Below are 17,626 nucleotides of genomic sequence, written 5' to 3' on the forward strand. Positions count from 1 at the left end.
AGTGTTGCCTTGTATTTAGACAAAGAGGTCAATGGAATAGAGTTTGATCCAAATATGTGTGGTCTGCTTTACATTGCAAAGGTAATGCAGTAGAGGGAGATGAGATTATTATAAATTATTAGAATAATTGGATATTCATTTAAGAAAATATTTAAGGAAAGATAAAACTTCTAGAGGTCTAAGTGATAGCACAGTGGGGAAGGTACTGGACTTGTATGACTCCAACCTGGTTTAATCCCTGGTACTACGTATGGTTCCCTGAACCCTGCAAGGAGAGATCCCTGAGTACAGAGTCAGAAGAAAGTTCAAAGAACACTTTTGTATCCCCTGTCCAGTAAAAAAAAAAAGTTACAAAAGAAAAAAAAAGAGAAAGAAGAAACTTAATCTATATCTGAAACACAGAAAAGCTAAACTCTTCACTGCTGGAGGAGTTGTGGCATAAGCATTATGAAAAACAATTAGTGAGCTTCTTAAGACGTTAAGAATAACAAGCTATTATACAACTAGGTATTTATCCCAGAAAAGTGAAAACACAGGTCCATATCAAGATTTACACACAAATATTCATCGATGGATAAATGGATTTTTTAAATGACTGCAGACCCCTAGAATATATTATAATACTCTCAATGAAAAGGAATAGTCTAGTTATCCAACAAAATGAATCATCCAAATAATTACATAAAGTTAAAGAAGCTACACACATAAGATCTAACATATGGCTACCTTAACAGAGTCTAAAAAAGATCTATAGGACAACAAGTCACTGCTTATGGATGGAATAATGACAGAGGTGTTTGCCAGGAAGACTTACAAGAAAATCTGGAAGAGTTAAATATATTTAATATCTTGGTTTTGGTGATTTCCTAGCTTTATATATATGTCAAAACATCGGTTTCATAGTTTAAATATGTTCTATTGTACATTTGTGCATCAGTAATACCATATTAAAATTTTAGTATAAAAATGGGTCGATGATACTCTTCTGCTTGAGATTGTGAATAATAGGTGATAATGTGGCTCTAGTGGTGGAGTACATGCCTTCCAGTACAGGGCACTGAATTTGGTTCCTGGCACCCATGTATGGCCCCCCCAGAAATAAAAAAAAAAAGATTCACATTAGTGTCCTATTGCATTGGAACAAAATCTATACACTCTTCCATTAGCCACAATAAAATTCCTGCATGACATTTGTTTTGGTAACACATCTTGTTTCACTCCTGTTTTGATCAATATATGCCAGTCACACCTGCCCCTCTAGGTTCTTTGAACAAATTAAACTCTCCCATTTAGTAGTGTTTTATATTCTGTTCCCTCTACCTGGACACTCTACCCTGTTACTTCGTCTGCTAAGCTTTTTCTCATTTTACAGCTTCAATATCACATCATCAGGAAAGCTTCCCACGGCTTCCTTCAGAATTATTTTTTATTGTTACACCTTATTTACTTTCATCAGAGTACTTGGCAGAAGCTAGAATTGTACATTACTGATTTGTTTGCCTGGCTTATGATCTTTCCCACTAGGCTATATGCAGATGATATTCTTATCACACTGACCATGTCAAAGACTCAACCTGACATATTCCACCTCCAGCAAAAGTTTTGCATACCAGCTGACTTCAGGAGAAATCACACACAGAATTAAACAAAAAAATTTAAAGACTTTTTGAAAGTTCCGTTTTTAAAAATCAGAGCAAAAGTCAATAGCTTTGAAAGTCTGAGCTTTGATTTGAAAGAGTTGAACACAAAGAGAAAAAGAAAAGATAGTTTTCTCATTAAGTTGCTGCAAAATCTACATTTATGAAAACATTCAGCTTTTGAATTTTGAAAACTACTTACACCCAGGTAACCATCATGGCATTTAACATCAATAATATTTTCTTCACTCAGTAATTTTTCTAGACTCCAGTGGTGGGCAACCTTTTTTTTCAACTGAGCCAAATCTCGCCAAAACCACGATTGAAATTTATTTTGAGGGGCCGGGAGGTGGCGCTAAAGGTAAGGTGCCTGCCTTGCCTGCGCTAGCCTTGGACGGACCGCGGTTCGATCCCCCGGTGTCCCATATGGTCCCCCAAGCCAGGAGCAACTTCTGAGCGCATAGCCAGGAGTAACCCCTGAGCGTTACTGGGTGTGGCCCAAAAACCAAAAAAAAAAAAAAAAAAAAAAAAGAAATTTATTTTGAGAGCCACACAGTGTGTGCACTGACAGATGCTAGGAGCAGAGTCCTGACTCCTGGAGCGGCCGCCGAGTATACAGAAGAGCCAAATTAAAAGTGTAAAGAGCCACATGCAGCTCGCGAGCCGCAAGTTGCCGACCACTATTCTAGAGCATCTTTCTAGCCAAAAATCTCCCCATCCCTTCCAACCACAGGCAACCACTCTTCTGGTTTCTAATATAATAAAATCAAGGTTTGCCCATTCTGAAAAAGAGGCTTTCAATTGTTGGTCCACAGAGATTTTCTGTTGGCTCACAAAATAGGAGTCGCTACTAACAGCAAATGTCAAATCCATACCAAAAGGCTGGAAGCCACTATTCTAGAACTTGATATACATGAAATTATACTTTTATTTCTGATAAATTACATTATACTGAATGCATGTGAGAGTCCCGACTCTAGTAGTATATGTACAAGATATTCTTTGCTGTATTCATTGGAAGGACAACCAAGTTTCTTCATTTGCTCTTCTGTTGATGGATACGTGAACTTGCTAGACTTTATTGTGAAAAAAATTGCTCACAACGTTTTTTTATATAATATTTGTCTAGACATGCATGTCCATTTGTTCTGTGAAAATATCTAATGATTTATAAGTGATAAAGTAAATGCTTGTTTAATTTTATTTTAAAGATTGTTTATTTTTCAAATTGGTGATACCATTGCACATGGGTAGATGAGAGTTCTAGGTATTCTACATTCTTAAATCATTTTGTATTTTCAGTACTTTAGATTGTAGTCATTAGAGTGAGTATGGAGTTCTATTTAATGGTGATCATAATCTATATTTTACTGATAGTAATATATTTTCCTTTGATGGTATTCAAACTCTCTTCATATTCTTATTGGTCACCCATGAACCCTATTTATAAAGTTGTTGTTTGAGACTTGTGTTTATTTTTATTGTTTCATTTATAATTTGAAAATTTTTAATTTTGATTTATTCTTTTTGGGGGGAGCACCCAGCAGTGCTCAGCGGTTACTCCGGATTATGTGCTTAGGAATCACTGTTGGTGGGCTCTGAAGATTATGTGGGGTACTGGGGATCAAACTTGGGATGGCTGTCTGCAAGTCAAATGCCCTACATGCTGTACTATAGATAGGGCCTCAATATTATATAATTTGTTTGTAGGTTTTACAAAGTTCAGTATATCAAATTAATAAAATGGTGTTAAGAATTTAAAATTTGAGTCTTTAAGAAAATAATATGTATAGTTTATGCTTCAGCAATACTTTTTGGAGGGAAGTTTTCAGGGCTTACTCCTGGCTCAGGGATTTTTCCTGGTGAGGCATGGGAGACCATATGAAATGCTAGGGATAGAACGAGAGTTGACCATGTGCAAGGCAAGCTACCTTACTCATTAGTTTGTCTAGTGTCCTCAGCAATACTTTTAAAAAAATATTTGTATTTTTCAAGAGACAATAAAAATATTTTATACATTAAAGAGAAAGAGGAAGGAAAGAAGGAAAGGAAGACAGAAAGAAAGGAAAAGAAAGAAAAGGGAAAGGAAGGAAGGAAGGAAAGGAAAGGGAAGGAAAGGAAAGGAAAAAGGAAAGAAAAGGAAATAGGAAAGGGAAAAGAAGGGATGGTGAAAGGGAAAGAGGGGAAGGGAGGAAAAGAAAGGAAAGGAAAAGAAAGCAAAGGAAGAAGAAAAGAAAAGAAAGAAAATGAAAGAAAGAAAGTGAAAGAAAGAAGAAAAAAGAAAGAAAGATGGTTGTATCCAGCCCTACTGCCATCATGGGGTAAATATACTGTACACTAGTCAGTGTGTAGAAAGGAGGGAAGAAAGGGAGGGAGGAAAGGAGGGAGGGAGGAAGGGATGGAGGGAGGGAGGGATGGAGGGGGAGAGGAAGGTCATATATGGCCCCACTGCCACCATGGGGTAAATGTACTGCACACTAGTCAATGTGTAGACACCCGAGCAGAGAGGAGACCTATATTTGGATCCAAGGATGATCCAGGAAAACTGGAAGTGTCCTAGAAATCCTTCCAGCTGGAAAACAGTGGGGGAAGGAAGCCTCAGGGGAATATTGCTCTCAGGGAAGAGTGAGAAGGACTTCTCAGATCCACCACTGGAGAAAGAACACCAAGACTTCCTGTGTGAGGTGCCAAGTCTGGACTTGAGACAAGGATAGTTCAGAGCAGTTAAGCCAAAAGTCTGACTACTAGAGGTCATTAGGAATCAATGGACAGAAGAGTGAAGCCCAGAACAAAGACAGACCTGGGGCCAGAGATAGTGCAATGGTTAGTACAGTAGTTAGGGTTTGTTACTAGCATGTGCCCTACCTAGGTTTGGTCTTTATCACCATATGGTCTCCTGAGTATTGCTGGATATAGCCCTAGAGGCCCCAGAACATTGCTAGCATCTGGCCTTATCCCTAACACATTAGGGCCCGAGCAGCACCATTTTCTCAGGCCTTTGCCTTTTAACCTCCTCTTGAATTGGTCAAGAATTGCTCGAGGGGAGGCTGGTGTGATAGAACAGTGGGTGAGCCACTTGCCTTGCACAGTCAGCTGGTTTTGATTCCTGGCATACCATATGTTCTCCTGAGCACTGCTAAGAGTGATTCCTGAGTGCAAAGTCAGAAGTAACCTCTGAGCATTGCTGGCCCCAAACCAAAACACAAAAAACAAAAAAAAAGTGTTGTTTGTGGAATCCCTTCCAAAGAATAAACTAATTAAAATGGTGACCACTGTGGATGCCTTCCCATTTTACTCTGAAATTGTTCAAAGTTAAATTACTTCCCAAGGGCAGGGGGAAAAGGAGGAGGAGAAAAATGAATGGATTCTTTGCCCAAAGGAGACTGTATTTTAATCCAGAAGTGTTTTATCTTGAATTGGCAGAACTATTTTCTTTAAGGATATGAAGACTTGAGAACCCTGTTAAACTGAAGCATAGATAATATTTAATACGGAGACCCCAAGTTTCAGAACGTAAAGTTAGTTAGGTCTCTAAGCAGAGGCTGTTTTGGTGTTGCTCAGAGCATCTGTTAAGGGTGTGTCTAAAACACTGTAGATAGCCAAGCTGGAATTTAAAGTGGGTGGAAGATACTGCCTGATGGACTGAGATTTGTGTGACTTAAACCCCCAACTCTCATTTTTTTTTCCAGTGCTTCTTCCCTAGCAAAGTCAAAAACAAACTAGCCACATACTTGGAACATAGCTGCAATAGGAATGAAATTTTTATTTTCCCTTAAGCCTGCATTTATAAATGGAGGATTATTTTATCTGCCCAATTTCTCCCTAGATGCCATCTCTCATATAAAAATGATGATGTCTATCTAATTCAATCTTCTTAACTCTATAATTTGTGGCTACTACAACCATGTTTTCTAGGAGTGAAAAACTTTAAATATACCTAACGTAGAAAAACACCACTTGTTGTTTATTTATATGAAAGATATTTTAAGCTCTAGCTTCATAGTCCCAAGAGTGACAAAAAAAAACATTTCTTAAAAACTTAAAATGATGAACAGGAAGAAAACTTGTCCTACATTTTATTGGCTTACAAAGGATTCCAAGGAGGTGTGATGGCACCTTTGGAAATAGCTGTGTGACATTTGAGAAAATTGTCTTCGGAATTAGCCTTTATCTCATATGCAGGCTCCACACTGATCAGCCATGGGAACTTGGGTAAGTCACATAAATAAAGTCTCCAAGTTTTATATAAGTCACTCCAGGTTTTAACTATTCTTTTGCTTGTGGTTTTTGTGCTAAACCTGGTAGTGTTCAGGCATTATGTCCAACACTATGGGGGGGTGGGTGGGAGGTTCACTCCCAACACTGTTCAAGGAACCATGATGTGTTGGGAAACAAACCTGAGCATTCTGCATGCCAAACCTGTGCTCAGCCCTTGAGTTTTCTCTCTACCCACAAGCTTAGTCTATTTATTAAATGAGATGTTTTTGAGGCCAGAGCCTGGAACTTATTAAGCACACAATTCACTTTGGCTAACTTATCATTAATATTTTTACTTTTATTTGTTGACATTTTAAAATTGGAAACATGCAGTGTTGCTTCTTTTCTTGACAATCGTAATACCTGAGCTCAGCAATGGGGAAATCATTAAAGCGTGTCCTTGTGCCAGCTGTAAAGATTGCAGGAGTAAGCTGCAGAGCTGAGTACTTCTGTGAACACATGTGGAAAAGATCCAAAATCCAATCACTTCCAGGGCACCCCATCTCTCTGATGGCAATCTGCTACAAAGTGGGTTTGGAAACAAAAGTTCGGTATCTCCAGAGGAATGAAGAAATACACAGAGATAGAAATCCACGGTTCATGCTGATGTTTCTTTGGTAACTTCTATTTGAAAGTTACTCACAACCTGCTCTATTGTGGACTCAAAGGCTGGAAAGAGAAAATGCCTCTAAACCCTTCCCTCCAAATCTAGGGAGGACCTGGGGGCTTTCAAGCAACATTCCAGAAGAAAACCCACATTTAGATTTCTTAAAATTATTCTATGGCTGATAAACCACCTACTAAATCTTCAGGAAAACAGAAGTTTATTTTGAATCTATTCAGAGAACGTTCTTCATTTGATCCTCTGAAACCCTAAAGTTATTTAAACATAATTCAATCAATGTCAAGCAGCTGTTTCTGAAATCAGAAAAAGCCTCCTAGTTTCATGTTGGCTTAGCTGTTCTTCAGCTTCAAAAAAAAAAAAAAGGGGGGGGCGAGGGTGGGAGCACACATGGGGACTCTGAACTCACTGATGAAACAGGCTTAGAAGCAGGGAAAGGGTGGTCTTGACTTTTCTCCTGGGCTGAACACTGAGTCTGTGACCTCTGGGATACCATGTCATTAAGCCCACGCTTCAGAATCCCAGCATGCTGCAATAAATTGGACCAGGGAGACGACCTTTAAGAAAATGACATGAACATCCCAATTAGCTGCTCTTCCTCTGCAGGACATCTACTCAGCCCCTGTGAGATCTGAGTCACCTGGATCAGGGAAACTCTTCCTGCAGTGGACAGACGATAGTTAAGGGAAATGTCTACTCTTGGATGAGCTTGAAGTGTGTTCACTTCCAGATTAAGAAATGGAAAGGAACTGAAGTTACTGTGTGGTGTAGTGGACTGTAGTTGTTACAGAACAGAGAATGACTGCTTCATAGTAAGAACTGAGGCAACTAGGGGATACAGTAGGACTTTCTTAATCCTACAGTAAAGCCTGGAATGATGCCCCCACTCTTACTGTTTGTATAACAAATACATTTACTCCAGATCTGTTTAGATATAGATTGCTGGAGACCTTACCCTTTCTCAGGTATTACTCCACCTGGTATAAAAAACCTTTTGTGAGTTTAAGGAGCTCTTGACACAGTGTCCTAGGTGGTGATACTCATGAAAATTGAGTTTTCAATACACACTTTATTTGTTTTTAATGTTTGTTTGGGGACATACCCGGTGGTGCTCAAGATTTACTCCAAACAATGTACTCATGAATCATTCCAGGTGGTACTTGGGTACCAGATTGTGTCAGGGGTTGAATTAATTAAGTCAAGTGCTTAATCTATGTACTTTCTCACCATCTATGTGCATTTAAACCATTTCTTAAATTGAGGTAATGTTGGTTTGCATGACGATAGTTTAGGTATCCAGTTTCACTTCTCTTCATGTTTTTTTTTCTTACCATGATTACTCAAATAACAAGATCCTCTATCACCAGTGGGTTCTGAACCCCTCCATCCTTTCAAATCTTCCACAATTCCATCTTTGCTGACTTCAGTTCCACAGTCAAGTACAAAAGTTTGTTTTAATCCAGACTTTTCTGTTTCTTTGTTTAGTTTCACTATATCTCAGAGAGGAGGGCGATCATCTGTTTGTCTTTCCTTGACTTACTTCACTTAGCAGGATCCCCTCCAGTTCTATACATGTTGTCACATAAGGCATGATTTCATCTTCTATATCCTGAGCAATATTCCAGTTTGTATTGAAACCACATTTTCTTCAGTCACTCATCTGCTTTTGGTATTTGGGTTGTTTTCAAATCTTGGCTGTAAATTGCATTACAATGAACATAAATGTTCATACATCTTCTAAAAGATTTGTATTTTTGTTTCTTGAGATTGCTGAATTATGTGATAGATCTATTTTTAATAGTTTGAATAGATCTCTATACTCGATCAATTTATATTCCCAGCAGTCAATGAGGGGCCTTTTTTCTCCACACCACCATTAGCACTTGTTGTTTCTGAGCATTTCTTATAAGGCCCATTTTAACTATTTTTCTCAAAAACATATTTGATTTTTTTATTCATTCTTTCAACAATGTTGATCTAATGCATCTTCTGTTCCAATTATACTATTCAGAGATTTGAGATTATAGGGAAGAATTGAGCATCAAGGAACTCATATTCTAAAGAGAGGGATATAAAAGGATAGCTAACCAGAGAAAGCTGACATAACACATAGGTAGCATTTCTGAAGGAAATGAGAAACTGAGGCAAGCAACAAGGAATTATATTGCAGTCTAGGAAAAGATGCTCTGAGACTCAAGAAAGGATGATAAAAATGGTGCTGGAATTCCACAAAGCAAACCAGCAATATTTATCAAAATTAATGTCTATTCTAGGGATCCAACAAACTTATGCCTAATATTTATGCCAGAGGTATCCTTTCTCAGGTCCTTAGGAAACTGTGCTGTAGATGATTATTTTGAGAATATTTGTAATAGGAAGAAGCTAGCCAGGTCCATTACTGTGGTTTGTGATTGCTATAGATTATCACAGAACACTAAGAAGCAGTGGACTGGCTGAACAGGAACACGAATACATCATAATATTGACATTCAATTTGTCACTATGTGGACAGATCTTGAAAGTATCATGCTGAGCGAACTTAGTCAGAAGGAGAGGGGTAGAGACCAAATAATCTTTCTCCCATGTGGGATATAAAAAACATAGGATGGGAATATTGAATGGTCAAAGGTAGCAGAACCAGAGAACTGGTCTACAGAACAGAGTTTATCACAGAGGTGAGGGACAAAGGATGGAAGGAGTGAGGATGGGGGAGATACTGAGATGATGTTGGAGGAATGCTTTGGTGGAGATTGTGATGTCAGAATGCTGTATGCATGAAGCCCTATCATTAATATTATGCTAAATCACAGTTTCAAATTTTTAAAAACACCATAGAATTGAGTAAAAAAAAAAAAGACAAGAAATAAAAGAAGACTCAAGAACGAGTGCCCTTTATGTACATCAAAAGCGCATACCAGAAACATCAAACATACTTAGAAAGAGCAAGTTAGATGCTCTCAGTTCCATAAATGGGCAGAGGGGAATGAGAGTAAGGACTAGAGAAGAAGATAAATATGGCTTTTAGCAGGATAGTGGAGGAGGCTTGAGTGGTCCAGCCTAAATGCTACTGACTTCAGAGTAAGTCAGATTGACTCAACTCTGCACCCGAATTTAGAACAAAGCCAAGCCATACAAGATAAAAGTGTAAGAAAGGGCTCGCCAGGCTAAGAGTGTGGGTAGAATTCCTAAATTATGTGAGCAGCCTAGGAGTGGACCTCAGGATGAGCAAAGAGCTTTGTCTGACCTATGACTAGTGAGATTGTCCCATGAGGATACTGGAAAAGGTGATGAGAAACAGTTGTGCAAGAGCTCAGCAGGTTTTATTGAGAATAATATTTTGAGGGCACAACAATATTTTAAGCAAAGGAGTGACACAACCTATTTAATTTATTTTCTTTAAGATTATGTAGCCTGTAGTGGAAAGAAAGGACAGGAAACAAGAGGAGAACCAGAGATGCCACAGAGGAGAGACTTGCAGTCTAGGATAGGCCAGTCATACACATGGAGAAATAGTGTTGGAACCCACCTCCATGTTACACTGGTGTTTCTTCTCTCTTGTCTTCTGGGGAAGAAGTGGGGATATTCAGGATGCCTGGGCTTCATGCTAACTCTACCCTGCAGTGCCCTGCAGTTGGGTGCATTTCTGGAGATAGCCTGAGTCCTGATTTAACTCAGCCTGGGAGAATTTACACCGACCTTCTTGAGCACATTCTAAAGTTTCAATGCAGGAGGCTTAAAAGCTCGATTGAGGGCCAGAGATGAAATCATGGTACTACTATTCATTTATTAGTTGTGCCATCTTGGGCACATTTCTTAGAGTCTCTGTATCTTATCTGTAGAGTGCAGATGATAAACTATATATGCATAGATGTTTTATATATATATATAAATAGAGAGAGAGAGAGAGAGAGAGAGAGAAAGAGAGAGAGAGAGAGAGAGAGAGAGAGAGAGAGAGAGGTAAACTACATAGAGCAGGGCCTGCCAGCGAATACGTTTTGTCTGGATGATTTTTTTCCAAGTTGGCTTTCGTTGTTATTCTACTTACTCAGCTCAGGAAGAGGCTGTCCACCCCACTAGTATAATTTCAGCTCTTTCCTCAGAATTCTTTCTGAGAAGGATTCCTGTCTCTCCTCTGCACTCCATCTCTTCTTTGAACAACCAGGTTTCTTCAGCATCAGATTATTTTTCAATAAACTCCAAGGTATCTGCCTAGACTGATGCTTCCCAAGGAAACAAAGTCCTCAAATGTCAAGAAGGCTGAGCCATTTTAAACTTTTCTAAAGTTATAAGGGAGGTGTCAGATGCTACTTCTTTTATGGGTATATATTTTATACCTCTCATAAGAACTCAAGGAAAGCAGGCTTGTGGCCAGGGAGAGTAAGGTACAAGCCATCAAGGGAAGAAGCCTCAAGTTCAGCCTCTGGCCCCCTTGGCTCCACCTCCCATCACACCAGCCATCATCTGTGACTCCTAGAAGGTAAGGGGGAAAATGCATCTCACTTAATACTAATGTGAGGTTGTCTCTTCAGTACCAATATTTTCAGGCATCCTGATGCACAAGTTTTTCATGGTGAGACCAGTGTGACCCACCAAAGCACCAAGTCACCTTTGCCAGGTATTGTGGCTATGGTAACTGGCTTGTCTCCCATCCTTTCTATCTAACCTGCTGCCCTGTGATTTTCGGCCATTGCATTGTAGCATTCAGAACAGTTTTCAATGACCAAGACAATTAACCTTTTCTCCTTTCTGTTTGCATTTTGAGGAAAAGTTCTTTATCTGAATAGACTTCTAATGTGTGGACTTAAGACAGAGGAAATACATTTGGCAAATGCTTCTTAGGATAAGCTAGGCTGTCAGGTATTCTCTGGCCTCACCCCTACCAACCCCAGCACCTCAATGCCTGTGCAAACCTAGTGCCCATGTAGGGCCTGTATGGAAGTTACCTATGGTGCCTTGCCTCTCTAAGGTGAGTGTCTCTCCTTAGCCAGCGCTCCTTTTTAGTCCAGACTCTGTGGCCAACTATCAGAGCCTGCCTCACTTTACACATCCTTCTCTCTACTCTAGTTTCTCTAATCCACTTGGGATATGTTTGTGAGTTCATTTGATATTTGCACAGCAGAAGCTGGAAGTGAAGGTGACTTCATGCTAGAGACACAGCTCTGGACCCCTTGGGGGAACAGAACCATGAGTAAATGGTTTTTTTTCACTCAATTTTTCTTTTTTATGGGAGGGTTAGATTTTTGGGTCACACCTGGAGGCTCTCAAGGGTTACTCCTGGTGCCGCACTCAGAAATTTCTTCTGGTAGGCTCAGGGGACCATATGGGATGCTGGGAATTGAATGGGGCCTGTCCAAGGTTGGTCGCATGCAAGGCAAATGCCCTACAGCTGTGTTATTGCTCTGGCCCCACTCTGACAGTTTTGTGGCATGTTCTACCAGGTTCCCTAAAAATGTTAGTGGAATGGAGCCCCACTAGCTGATATCACCTGCTGGAAAAGGAGCCTGTGAATGATCTTCTTCTCTCTGTCTTGTTCTCCTGTTTCCTTAGAGCACTCAGTGGAATACCTTCCCTGCTTTCAAGGACACCCAGGACAAAGCAGTGCAAGACAAGTACCTTCACCTGGCTAGTTATGTTCATGCTATTCAGGGGAGGATTAGCATGTTTAGAGCGGCTATAAAGCAGAATCTGGCAGTGTTTGTGAACAATTTAGATAAACACAATTGCTTGAAATTTAAAGCAGTGAATATTTGTTGTAGGTTAGATACTGCCAGGTGCAAAGCCAGAATTAGGAGGAGACAATCGGTGAACAAACCCTCCCTGCCATTGTACCCAAAGATGTGAGCTCCATCCCTTGCAGCGAGCCCCTCAAAGAGAACAATGATTCTGTTTAGAGGAGAGGGAAAGCTGAAGTCCAGAGCAGGCAGCCTCACTAGGGTTAAGAGAGTGGAGGGTGGCTGCAGGCTGCCTGCATTCATATCCTGACCTCTTGCTTCCTGCCTGGGTAAATAACCTAAGCTCACCAAACCCAATTCCTCCTCTGTGACATGTGTGTGTGTGGAGGGTGTTGGTCTGAGAGTTATGATGAAGAGTAGTGATTAGAAAGTCTTTACCGGTTCTGTTATGCTTCCTGGCATGTAACAGGTGCACAGTCAATTCTAGTTCTGTAGGCCGGTGTTGCTTTGCATGCTGTGCACTCATAGTGTGAAGGTGTTGGAGATGGAAGCGAGGTGGAAGGCTGGTGCTGTGTCTCTGCCAGATCTGGACCCAGTGTTCCTATGAGGAACAAGAAAATGGTGACATTAGATACATAGAAGATGATATAAATTGATTATGGTAACAATAATTAAGTTTTGGCCACTTATTTAAGCAATGTATATCATGTTCTGTTTCCTTAAGAATTGCATTTTATGGGCCGGAGAGATAGCATGGAGGTAAGGCATTTGCCTTGCATGCAGAAGGACAGTGGTTCAAATCCCAGCACCCCATATGGTCCCCCGAGCCTGCCAGAAGTGATTTCTAAGCATAGAGCCGGGAGTAACCCCTGAGCGCTGCTGGGTGTGACCCCAAAACAAAACAAAACAAAACAACAACAAAAGAATTGCATTTTATTTACACAGTCAATTTGTTACTATAGCAATTGTTCTTAAATGCTGATTCCCCATTTTATGCCTAGGGCTGGTTTTATTTTTTACTTTTTTGATAAACAAATCTTTTAATTTACTCATTGTGAATTACAGTTACAAGTTGTTCATGGTTGAGTTTCAGTCATATGATTTTCACACCCCTCATCAGTGCACATTTTCCATCACGAATGTCCCCATTTTCCTTCCTGCTTTCCCCCTGACTGCCTTGTGGCAGACATTTTTCTTCTCATATCACTTTACCTCCTTTAACTTGGACTAGTTTTAACAACACCTTCTTTATTCCATAATTATCCTAATCAGAAGTTCTTTCAACCTTTTGTTTACAATATGTGATGAATTCTAGGGGATCTCTGGGAAAATTTCTAGGAGCCATTCTGTAAGAGATGATTAAGAGGAAATAAGAGCTCTTAAAGGGAAAATGAGATCAGAAAGATATCACAGGGGTCACAGCACTTGTTTTACACATGGCTAACTTCACCCTGTTCCCCAGCATTTCCTATAGTCCTCTGAGAATGGCCAGGAATGACCCTTGAGTCCAGAACGAGAGGTAGGCCTTTGAGTACTAGTGGGTACAACCCAAAAATTAAAAATAAGGAAGAAAAAGAGATGGATGGTTAGTAAGAGAAGGGAGAGCTTGAATGGATTCCAGTAATAGAACTGATTAAAGACTCATACTTTCTACTGAAAAAGGTGATATCTCATTGTGAGTCCTGAACATTCCTGGTCTCTTCCCCCATTTCACTGGGCCTCACATTCAGCCTCTAAGTGACCTGACATCTCTGGATCATGCCGAGAACTCAGATCTTTCCTGAAAAGTTTTCATGTTGTGTATGTAAACCTTTCAATGTGATTATTATGTTACTGACCCTACCCTGATCCGTGATATTGTGCCCTACCCTAGGGTGTGACCTGGCATTCTGCTCCCACCCTAGGGTGGTACCTGATTCTGCTACCACCATTGGGTGGTACCTGATCCCACCATTGGGTGGTACCTGATTCTGGGAGATAAAAGCAAGGGTCTGTGGAAGGCGAAGGGCTTTTTGGCTGGAACTGATGCTGAGGCTTTTGGCTTCAGTCTTGTCCTTCGAATAAAGCTAATATTTTCACAAACCTGACTGTCTGCTAGCCGTTTACCGCCACTTCACCTAAGAACCTCCGACTGAACAGGGTGGCAGACGCATGCTCTGAGCTGGAAGGGAAAGACCTCATCCTCCATATCTCCATCAGTCAACCCCATCAAGGGCTGACTTGCAACATTCTCACATCGCACCAGAAAAACTGGAGGACAGACCACAGTTCTTTGCTTTCACTGACTTCCATTTCAGGCTACACTTCTCCCCCAGACAACTGTAAAGATATTTTTATGCAAGAAGAGGGTATTCCCTGTACTTTGACAGATGAGCAGATGAATCTGAACCTGAGGAATGAGTGGGCAGGTGGGGCTGCTAGAGGAGGTAGCCAGCAGTCTCATCCCCTGCCTGGAACCCAGAGTCTCTAGGTAGAGGTCGTTTCTTTCTCAGAGTCTCTGATTTGGTCAATTTTCAGGACTGACTTCCAGAAATGAACCAGAGAGTCTGTATAGCCAGATAATTCTCCTTCAGATGAGTGGTTTGTTGTAGGTGTAAAAAGATTTATTAACTCATAATTTTTTTATCAAGTAGTAATGTGTGAGTAAATGTTTTAATAAGGTCACTAATTCCATTATAGGATGTTGTGTTTAATAGCCTTTAAAGTTGAAATAAAATTATTAGCTACTAGTTACTCTCCAGTTTTCTATAGACTTAATGAGAGGTTTCTAGAAGTGTATACCTTCTAGAAAGTATAAAGGTATGCGATTCAACCCTTTCTCGCCCTGCACCCACCTTCACAACACTTAACTGAGTTAAAAACACACACATACACAAAATGGTGTGTAGTTTTAGAATTAACATTTTAGGATAAAGAAGATTAAAATTAGAATCCTAAGTCAACCATTTAGCATGTGTGGGACTGTGAAAGAATCCATTAGTCTGGTCCAGCCTCCAGATCCATTTCTATCAAATGGGATCACGATCCTACTTCCAGATAAAAGCAACTCCTACAAAATGCCTTCAACAACGAAACGTAAGCTGGATAAAAGTCAGTATTGTCATTAAGTTTTACAATAGGAAAAATGAATTACAACGCAAATAAGACAATCATGTATTCTCTCCCAGTCTCTGTAGTTAAGGGGTTTGTCTGCTATGATCAAGGTGTCAAGGCTTGGCTGAGGGGGAACTTGCTTCCAAGCTTATCAAGATGCTGCAAAAGCTCCTCCAATTGTTGGCTGGAGAATTTCCTGAGTTCCTTGAGCCCTAATTTTCTCCATGGAACAATAAAAACATAGCAGCTGATTTCAGTCAGAGTGAGCAAGCAGGAACTTGAGAGGGTCAGCAAAGACACTGTCTTAGGTAACTTAGTCTTTGAAGTAGAGTACCATTAGTTTGATGCATTCTGTTCATGGGAAGCAAGTCACTACTTATTTCTAAGTCACATTTAATGGGAATGGGTCACGCGAGGGTATGTATGGATACCAGAAGGTGGTGCTCATTAGGAGGCATTTTAGAGGCTGTCCAGTAAAGCTATGAGCATCATTGTTCAACTACTTAAATTAATTTACCATTTAACTGGAGCATGTTTTATTAAGCCCCTACTTGACACACACCATGGAGTCCCTTTTTTTTAATCTAGGAGTTCACATGTCTTGCACTCTGTAGAGAGCTTTAAAGATCCTTTTGGCATTTTAGTGGTGTTTCTTTTATGGTGGAGGGCAAGCCACATTCGAGGGTTATCCAGAGCTACTCCTGGCTGGCATATTGTTCCCATTAGTGTGCTAAGGGGAGCATGTGATGCCAAGGAACCAGACTGGGCTCCCTGCACACAGAGCATGCACTAGTCCTTCAAGTCCTATTGAGTTCTCCCTCTGTTAGGATTTCCCTTCCCCCACTTGCTAGTCTTCTCCAGGCCCTTAAGTCCACTTGCTTCTTACAATGTCCAAATATGCCTAGTTTTTATAAACTATCATGTGGTTCCCCTGATATTCACAATATCCTGATATGTCAAGATAATTTATCTATGTCTTTGAAAGCAGTGGTGGTGTTTGTTTTGGTTCCTAAATTTTTAGGAATAAAGAATCAATATGTAACATTTGTATATTTTTCTCTTTTGGAACAGAACACGAGAGCCTTTGGATATGCGTAAAATGAGTCTGTGAGGTTTGAAAGTCAGCAGAAGTGGAAGACATTTCCATGCATATTCATGGCTCCATGTTTAGGTTGTTGCTTCTCTGTGCTGTTCTGTAGACTTATTGTCATCCTTCAAAGTCACACTTAGATATTGCTGGTTTTTCTCCTCTTCCTTCCCTGTTGTATTGATGAGTGGAGTTTGTATACACTTCGTTGATCCCAAATGACAGTGCCACTAGGTTTCTGGTTATGCATGTGTGTGGCAATGGGGGTCAAACTCACAGTCTTATGCTTTCAAGGCAGATATACTATCATAGAGCTATTTCTTAAGAACCCTTAGTATTTACACTGTCCTCATCTCTTCTGCTCCCTATTGCATTGGTTGTGTTCCTACTAGAGTAAACATGTGCCTACAGATCCTAGGATGCCAGATGGCCATGGAGATGGGAGAGGAGACAGCTGGGGTCTTTCAGTGTGTGATCTCTTCAGCTTATAGTCACTGTTATTCTCATACCCCTTTACTTGGACACTTAAAAACTGTTTGCTCTAGGGGACTGAAGCTATAGTGTAGTGTGTAGGGAGCTTGTCTTGCATATACCCAAACTGGATTTAATCCTCAGCACCCCATATTGCCCACAATATGAGCAGGAGTGACCAGGAGTGATCCCTAAGCAAAAGCCTGGACTAAACATCTGAACACAGTTAAGTATGCACTCCCCCCAAGAAAAAAAAAACAAAATAAATATTTTTTATGGATCTTAGTCTCCAATATATCCCTGCTTGTTTAGGGACAGGCCCTTCTCTCCATGTGCTTGGAAGTAACCTTATTGTCAGGTTACATATCCCCATCCCTCAGCTGGTTGGCAGAGGAGCTGGGATTCAGTCCCTCAGTCTTGCTGCATGGGCTTTGCTTTTCATCTACATCCTTCCCCAGTAAATGTTGGAGAGAGTAACTCTTTAAGTGCCTCTTATAGTCAGCCCTTTGAGTTCTGACAGACAGGTGCATCAAAGGCATGCTTCAGTACTATTTGGAAACCAAGACAGAGTCAAAACACTTCCTCTATGAGCTTTTACTGGCAGTTCTCACTGTCCCTGTCAGTCATTCACATTTTCCTCCCTGCATTTTTTGCAGCAAGACATCTGCTTGTGTGGGTCACATTTTTCCCTTTCAAAGTGCCTCTAGTGCCTTGGGCTTATTATAGTTTATTATCTAGTTGTCTCTAGATTGTAGACTCTATATTTCTCTGTATATAATTCCTTTAT

This window comes from Suncus etruscus, chromosome 8, assembly GCF_024139225.1.
Source record: "Suncus etruscus isolate mSunEtr1 chromosome 8, mSunEtr1.pri.cur, whole genome shotgun sequence".
Classification (NCBI taxonomy): Eukaryota; Metazoa; Chordata; class Mammalia; order Eulipotyphla; family Soricidae; genus Suncus; species Suncus etruscus.